A 9277-nucleotide genomic window follows, 5' to 3' on the forward strand; every position below is an offset into this window, starting at 1 on the left:
AGTAGTAGTAGTAGTAGTAGCAGTAGCAGCAGTAGCAGCAGCAGCAGCAGCAGCAGCAGCAGCAGCAGCAGCAGTAGTAGTAGTAGTAGTAGTAGTAGTAGTAGTAGTAGTCGCAGCAATATTTGCTGCTATTGGACGTCGCTTCAACTGGAAGATGTTCGATCGATCTGCAAGAGATAGCAACCAACTCTTCAAATCACACCCAATCTTTTTCAATATGGACAAGACACATTAGATAATGTCGTTCTACATACGCCTAAAAGGACGTGGGTGGTCATAACTGAAATGCATTTCATCATAGGTGTGATCGATCAAGATTGACGCAGGCTAAATAACATCGATATCGCTGCTGCTGTTGTTCTTAATCGCATTTCTGTACACGTCCATGATTTTCATAATGAAACAGTTTTGTGGTTTGAATACTCGCTTTTTATATTGCTTTTCCTCTGCTTTGAATTCTAGTTCACCAAACATACATCCTGGCACCATTGTTTACCCAGGATGTGAAGAGCCTTACTGTTATAGTTGTTTGTGTTGTCGTTATTTTTAATTTTTGTTGTTATTATTGTCGTTGTTGTTAGCAAAAGGGGAGGTCATATTGAGCTAATATATTTAATATATTTTATACAGAAAGTATTAAAAGCTGACAAGAATTATGTGACGAGGAAAAGACGATATTATTCTGATTTCCCAAGAAACTACGGAAGAAAACTCTGGACATGTTTCGGTATTATTATAATTTCCTCGGTGAAGCAGATCCCCACATTCTTAACGAAACGGTAACGAAAGAATTACTATGGAGATGTAAACGATTGTATACTGGATGACGTACGGAATCGATTATTTGCAAAATAAATAATCTAGAAATGCTTTATAACTCGTAAAACAATAGTTCAACTGTCGTTTATAAATTTAGTGTCCAAAGAGAATAGAAAGCTCTAACTAGTGGTTATTATATGGCTAGGAAAATATTCAACAAGTAACTAAATTACTTTACATTTACCTATATTTTCGTGAAATACACATTTAAATCCAGATATATCTTTATCATTTGGATGCGCCTCGAACGCCTTTGATCATAACTCTGTTTGTCCAAGACTGACCCGAAGCTAACTAATAATTAAATTATATGCATAGGTGCAGGTGTGGCTGTGTGGTGAGAATTTTGCTTCCTAACCTCATACTTCCGGGTTCAGTCCCACTGCGTGGCACTTTGGGCAAGTGTCTTCTACTAAAACCTTCAGCCAATCAAACCCTATTGAGTGGATTTGGTAGACAGAAACTGAAAGAAGCCGTCGTATATAAATCTATGTGTGAAGCAAGTGAAAGATAAATATATAGGAAAACGCAAGCACAATGTCTTAAAATGCATCACGTTTGTGCCGATTCGAAGTAAATTCTCTCTAAAAGCTATACTTCTTCTTACACGTTATTTATACATAACATCTAATCAAACTCTTCCAGAAAAATATTTATAGTGATGTAATGATATTTCGAGAATACGTTAATCGTTATGTTCCTTTTGCTTTAATTCCTATTATTTTATTTATATTTTGTTTCTTTTTAATTTCATATGTTATTGATTCTCAGTTCTATTTACATATTTATTTCCTTTTCACATTTAAACTATGATGAAATGTATCAATAGAAAATCGTCGAATGTCCTTGAAGTCCCTGTTGATGCAAAATATATTTATCACAAACATTATGTGTGTGTGTGTGTGTGTGTGTGTGTGTGTGTGTGTTAATGCATATGTTTACATATGTTCGTTATGCTTGCATATGTCAATGTATATTAATTAGATAGATACAGAGAGAGATAAAGAGAGACAGAGAAAGAGACAGGCAGACAGACAGACAGACAGATAGATAGATAGATAGATAGATAGATAGATAGATAGATAGATAGAAACAGATATATGCTTATGTGTTCAGGAAGGGTTAATAGATGCGTGAATATTTATTTGTGATTTATGGCGTAAATGTTAAACTGTCATCGCGTAGGTACTATATTTACATTTCTATTACATAAATAACATTGGTAAATAACATGCTAAGTCTCAAAGTTTAATAGAAAAGAAAACTGTTGGGGCTATGACGTAAGTGATAGCTAAATTTCTCAAAACAAGTTGACGCAAAATTCTATCCCAATCTTCTTCTGGAACTTGGTTTAAGAATAGCACTTGATTTCCTCTTTTGATGAAAACAAAAAACAAGTATGTTGCTTGGATGTGAGACTACATTTAAATCATAATTTCGTTACCCAATTTAAGGAGAAAGAATTAATCTCAGCTATTTAATATTCTTTTCTACTCTAGGCACAAGGCCCGAAATTTTGGGTGAGGGGACCAGTCGATTAGATCGACCCAGTACGCACCTGGTACTTAATTTATTGACCCCGAAAGGATGAAAGGCAGAGTCGACCTCGGTGGAATTTGAACTCAGAACGTAAAGACAGACGAAATATCGTTAAACATTTCGCCCGGTTTGCTAACGTTTCTGCCAGCTCGCCGCCTTTCAGCTGTTTAATATTAAGTTCTTTTTCTCTCTCCTTAAACTGTAATTTTTGATTTAACTAAAATATATTGTTTTGTTACTAAACGCATCAATGTTTGTGTATACAATGATTCGAAGTAAACTGAATAAAGCAAACAAAGTTCAGTTAATACAAAGAGAACCAAGATATCCAAGCAATAAACAGAACAGTAAATTGTGGTATAAAGTATTTGCTTTTCCGAAGGGAATTAGTAACATGAAGACCAGCAAATTGGATTCATTAACAATCAAAATCCTGGCTCAAAGCACCAATAACAATGTCAATAATCAAATAAACCGCCATGAAATGGCTGATATATTTAATTATTTTCAGTAATAGTTGTAGTGAAGATAGAATCAGCTTTTCACCTAATTGACACTGACCTCTCATGGTGCCATACGTGTGTGTGTGTTCTCTTATTAATTTTTAACATTAGATTTATTACTATAAAGAGGAGAGGCAGAACTTATGACCTTAGCAGACACATAATATACAAAGGAACAACGTATAGTCAATAAAACTAGCAATCGAATTTCATTTCACCTTCTTCAAAAAGTGGACAGACTGGATAATGTATTACGGAGTAGACAATGCCTGGACAAAGGTGAGACAGTGATAATAGGAATACCTTTGCTTAAAGATATACTTACCCGGAACACTAGTCAAGTGAAGTGTTAATAATGGTGTCAACAGCAGTATCAACTAGAAAAAGAAAATTTCTTAGGACTAAGATATGTCCTATGGAGGCAGTGTGTGATGATTGCTTATCAGTTTAGGTGTCAGATGAAGTATTTTACATACGTTAAGTTTTTCACTTCAATCCCCGATCCTCCATAACATACACTTAGGGAAAGGAGTGCTATGCCCGTTGCCTACTCTAACTATCCGAAACTGGTAACATTCAACAGCTGCAAGTTTATGACTGAAACCGAACAAAACATAAACCGGGAGAAGGGATTCCAGATAAATTACATTCTAGGGAGGAAAGAAATGGGTGGTAGTGTTGGGAGTAAAGAAGTGGGTGGTGGGGTTGGTAGGAAAATAGATGAGGCTAACAAAATGGGTGACGAGAAGACAAAAGAATATTTCTAAGTGGATGTGACTAGATCAGTCCGTTTCGAGAAGAGCAGCCACTGTAATGGCAGAAAAGAAAGCAGAGTGCGGAAACAGTACGTTTATAGGCCAGATTTTGAAGTATTAATGAGTGGCTTTCGACCAAAATGGGTGCAGTCTGGAATATGTGTGTGTGTAATAGCAGCAACGTCTCAAATACGCGATACTGGAGAACATTTTGGTTCTGGAGAGGAAGTCCAATCTTTGTGATGCAGTCACTGCTGTATCGAAGACTTGGGGTCGCCAGAAGACATCATCAGTGATTATATGTTCTACTGAAATTCTGAAGATCAGGCTCTTCACGCTCCCTGCTTAAACATAGCTAACTAATAGACCTCCTCAAGCACTGATATCTGGGGTGCAACACATATTCTAAGAAGGTTGCATAAAATTTCATAATTCAACTAAAAAGACGAAAGCTTAACAATACAGAGAGCAGGTCAGATCACTCTCGGAACAGAATGCTGAAAGAGTGAAAGAAGGACACATTATAGGAATGGAGTGTGATGCTACAGAATCGAAGGTGATGCACATTGTAAAGATTGCTTAGTGGGTTGAATATTCTCTCACAACACAAATTCCAATTCGTAGTTATAGTAGCAAGTATTTCACAAAATTTACAATAATACACTTAGCATTGCAATTTCCTTGCTATCCTCAACTCAAATGAACAGCTTTCATTCACAATCAAAAGAAGCCAATCTGTTGAGACCAAATTTCAGAAAAGTAGTTACACTGAAGAAAGTAGGGGCCTCTTCATAAATTCAATGACTCTCCAAACACCTTTAGTCTCTTTCTGACCTCTAAAACAAGTTTTATCGAACTATTTATGTTTTTGTTCCTATCGAATTATTTTATCACTGTCTAATGGGATCATCCACTCTGCATTATCTTACACATAATCTTGAGTCTCATCCTGGAACCTTTGTCACTTCTAATTAGCCGGCTACCGAAAATTTGCTTGTGAAATGTTGACTACTTCTGATACTAAATATATTCTATTAGTTATTCTTATGGAAACAGCTAAATGGGTGAACATACCATTCCCTCATCTAAATAAACCACACAAATTCAATACAACTGTACAAACAAAGAGTGCTAGTTTATAACACAAGTGTGAAGTTACATACTAAACTAATCTCTTTATATTCACTCATCATTATAATGCTTTTAAAATGAACCGAAAGGAAGGAAATTATGTTTCCATGATGCATGTAGCATATCTCTAACGTTCTTAAATTTCCATCAGACTTTCTGGTCTTTTGCTCTGATCTCTGGTCAATTTGCATAGCATAGGTTCCAGCAGGTCTAGACTACGTTGATTTTATATGTAGCATTCTAGCAGATAAAGTATCATTTTTACTATACGCGCTTTTACCACACAAATATACACAAACACACACACACACACACACACACACACAAACTAAATGAAGTCTTTCTCTAAATTCTATCTGATTCACCAACACGTACAGACAGTTGCCAAATTCAAAAAATTCTCTAACCCTTCCAACCTATCTTCAGCACAAATGATATCCTTCTTTCCTCTTTATTCTTCCACACATATAGCTCAGTCCACAGTTGTAGAATTTCACGAACATATACCCCAAACCTAGCCTGCAACTAAGCCAATAACAACCTTGTCCTTTTCAGTACAAACATACTTTCCCACCACTTCTCACATCCTTCCTAACAAGACTTATGCCTCACATGGCCTTTTATACTAATTACCTATCTGAAGGAGTGAAATAAGTAATTCATATCTCATTCCGCTTCTTACATTCACGCAGCCCTCTCAAAAGAATGAAAAGCAAACTGTAAGAGAAAGGTGATTGCTAGCAGGCACGTGTCGTCCATCTGTTGTATTCCCTCTGTATAATGTGATGTCAATCCATATCAGCTAGTTTCGATGTTCAACATGGTTACTGGAACTGATTAAAATAGCAGTTACATCTTTGTCGCAAGTCACACCTGACCGTTAAAAGATACACAGTCAACGTTTTACCTTCCTGGATTTTAAAAAGCAAATCATGATGATCGCAACTTGAATGCCGTTTGTTATACGTACGTCCAATGGGGGTTGATATGCGACTAAACATCAACAGCGAAATTTATTTTGAAAAGAAGGCTTCTACGCGGTAGCTCTACATGCTAGAAATAGCCGCTAATTTTCCCTTATATTATGCCCTACCGTCTTAAACTATAATCTAGAAGAAAACATTACTGCAAGCTTTTTCGTTTTCTAATTTGACGCAGCAAAAATATGTGTTGTCTTGAAAGTTAGACTTATTCTTGTGGATACATGGGGTGTTAATTTCAAATGTTATCAGTTTTGCCTAGCTTTTGATGCTCATGAATCCACCCGTAAGCTGAAATGGGGGCAATAACTATTTCTCATAATTAACTATCTTAGAAGCTAGACCTATTCTGTAGTATATATGGGGTGGTGAATCCAGAAATGGTATCATTTGTGCGACCATGAGATAGAGAATGTGAAACCAGACATAAGATCAATGTGAAAGAAGAAAAAATAAACAACTATGACGATTTCAAGTGTGAAATACGAAGGTTGTGGTCAATGAAGAGAGTAGACGTGTTACCAATAGTAACTGGTGCACTTGGAAGTATCAGCACTCAACTACCAACATGCAGAAAAAGAATGATGAAAGTGTGAATGTAGAAAACCTACAAAATCAGCATCGCTTGGAACTGCAAGAATTCACAGGGTTCTTGAAGCCTGACCAGTAAATAAGTGTTACCTTAGTCTGCTGGCTGTGGAGTGCTGACACTTTCCATCATACCCAGCAAAATAAGCTTTGAGTTTTAATACAAGATTAATGAGGAGTGGGAGGAGGAGGACGACGACGACGACGATGACGATGACGATGGTGATGATGATGGCTATTAAAACAACTACATATTACTAAATCAGTTTGATTTAGCACAAAAATCTGAGAGTGTTGTAACTAAAATATAAACATAATTAGCCATTCAACACATAAGACATACTTTCATCGAGTGAGGTTTACCAGAGTAGTTCTCCTAAAATAATAGTAGTAATCTCCCATCAGATGTATCTTCTAGTGTTCCCATTATCTTTTTGCAACTGTGTTATATCTCAATAAAATGTTTGTGTCTGTTGTTTGTTTAAATCTTCAAACTTTTTATGGAAATTAGTCCAGTTGACATTTGAGATAATGGACATTGACGCTTATGCAACACTCAAGATTAACTTTGGAAAACTTGTCATCTACTACTAATTCAGACTATTTATTGACTCTTTCATATTTTCTTTATAAACTAATTATTTCAAATCAGAGACAGAAAATTGATTCCGTCAATTCACAGAAGTTTGATGCTTTTCAGCTTCTTATGATGGTTTATACGCTTATTCACATTTTCCCTAATACACGCACATATTAGTTCAGCGTCCTCTAAAGCTGAATCTAATATCTCTGACTATGGTATACTTGAGATAACTTTAGATATGATTTATGGCAACATTTAAATTTAAATCCTGTGCCAACTTATCCGGACACCTGAGATGTTCATGAAGTTAGAGTAACAATAAGAATTGGCAATAATTCAATTCCTCTTCGGCTTTCTTTGTATTATATGCTACACACACGTGCACATACATATGTGTATGTAATATGTGTGTGTATCTAATGCACATCTATATGTATACAAATAGATCTAATATATATATATATATGTGTGTGTGTGTGTGTGTATGCATATAACACATACATATATATACATACATACATATACATACATACATACATATATATATATATATATATGTATATATATATATATATATATATATTTATATATGTGTGTATGTATGTATATATATATGCATACATACATATATGTCTATATATACATACATATATATAGATAGATAGATAGATAGATAGATAGATAGATAGATAGTTAGATTGATAGATAGATACATACATACATACATACATACATACATAACATAGATAGATAGAGAGAAAGACAGAGAGATTACAAGTTACTTAAAAGTAGCTGTCAACAGTATAATGCAAAATATTGCCCACTACACATGTACTAAGTCATTTACTCAATCAATGTTTGCTGTGTTTTTATCATATAAAAACACTTGATTCCAGCAATTTACAAAAGCACACACATACATGTATATACAGATATACACACACACATACATGCATATATAAGTACATGCATATATACAAGCATGCATATGCGTATATAAATAAATATATATGTAGATTATTTACCAACGCGCGTGCATGTGTGTGTGAATGAATATGTCTTGCTTTCAAAAGTGAATTATTAAAAAGAAATGTGAAATAAAATATTTGAAACGTATATCGAGTGGTACAATTTCTACTAATGCTACTGAAAGTAGCATTTTAACATACTGGATGCAAAATCGATATGCTGCTTACAATGGGACTCGGTAGTGAGTATCAGGAATGATGGACTGAATGCTTTCCAAGTATTGGTTACTTTCATCTTAGCAATATTCAATTCCACCACAGTTCAGGTTACGTTACTTTTCTCCTTGATATCTATAGGACAACGACCTTTCAAATTGCTATAGTGGAATAGACTTAATCCATTAGACCCTTGCGCAAACAAACCTGGGAACTTGTGCAAGTGTGAGACGTGTTTTAAGAAAAGATAAACATTGGGATAAGTATTTTTAATTCGGTTTCTTTCTTATCGTCTGTCTTTAAATTCGAAATAGGTGTATTTGGGAATATTTAAAGAGTAGAAGTACATTCCTTGAGAAAATGTAAGCCAGCTGATTCGTTAAATGCACGTTTAGAATAGATGCGTGAACACAGTCGTGTAAACGTGTAGTCAACACACTTGTCGCGAAAACAAAGAGCAGTGGGTTCCAGTCCCATGCGTACGAGAAGACCTACTTTATTCCGTTGAAGGCTTAAATACCCCAGTATTAGACTATTTCTTTCGTCATTGCACGATGATCGCTTATAAACTTTAAACTAATAAAATATTATTATTATTGTCATTATCATTTACAGAATTGTAAAATCGACGCTGCTTACCATATATATATATATATATATATATATATATACATGTATGTATGTATGTATGTATGTATATACATTTAAATAATCAGAAAGCCTTAGATCAACAAATCAATTGGACCACATATGTATTATTTAATACAAAGCGTGATAGTAAATACGGATATTTTATCCCTTGAGACCCCCTTCGGTCGTGACTGACCATGGGATTGCACCTAGAAAGTTACCCTCCCAGTCACAAGTCTGGGCAAGGTTGTTCATGGAAGACCAGCAGTCGCCCATGCATGATGCCCCCCCCCCTCTCCACGCCACACGTGTTATCCAAGGGAAAGACAAAGGCCGATACAGCTTGACACCTGTGACGTCGCTACTCCTTTCTACAGCTGAGTGAACTGGAGCAACGTGAAATGAAGTGTCTTGCTCAGGAACACAACACGCAGCCCGGTCCGGGAATCGAACTCACGACCTCACGATCGTAAGCTTGACGCTTTAACCACTGAGCCAAGCGCCTTCACATTTATCCCTTAGTCGGTTACTCTAACCGCTAACTCTGCTTACCTGTTACGTATAT

Source organism: Octopus bimaculoides, chromosome 2, assembly GCF_001194135.2.
Source record: "Octopus bimaculoides isolate UCB-OBI-ISO-001 chromosome 2, ASM119413v2, whole genome shotgun sequence".
Taxonomy (NCBI): domain Eukaryota; kingdom Metazoa; phylum Mollusca; class Cephalopoda; order Octopoda; family Octopodidae; genus Octopus; species Octopus bimaculoides.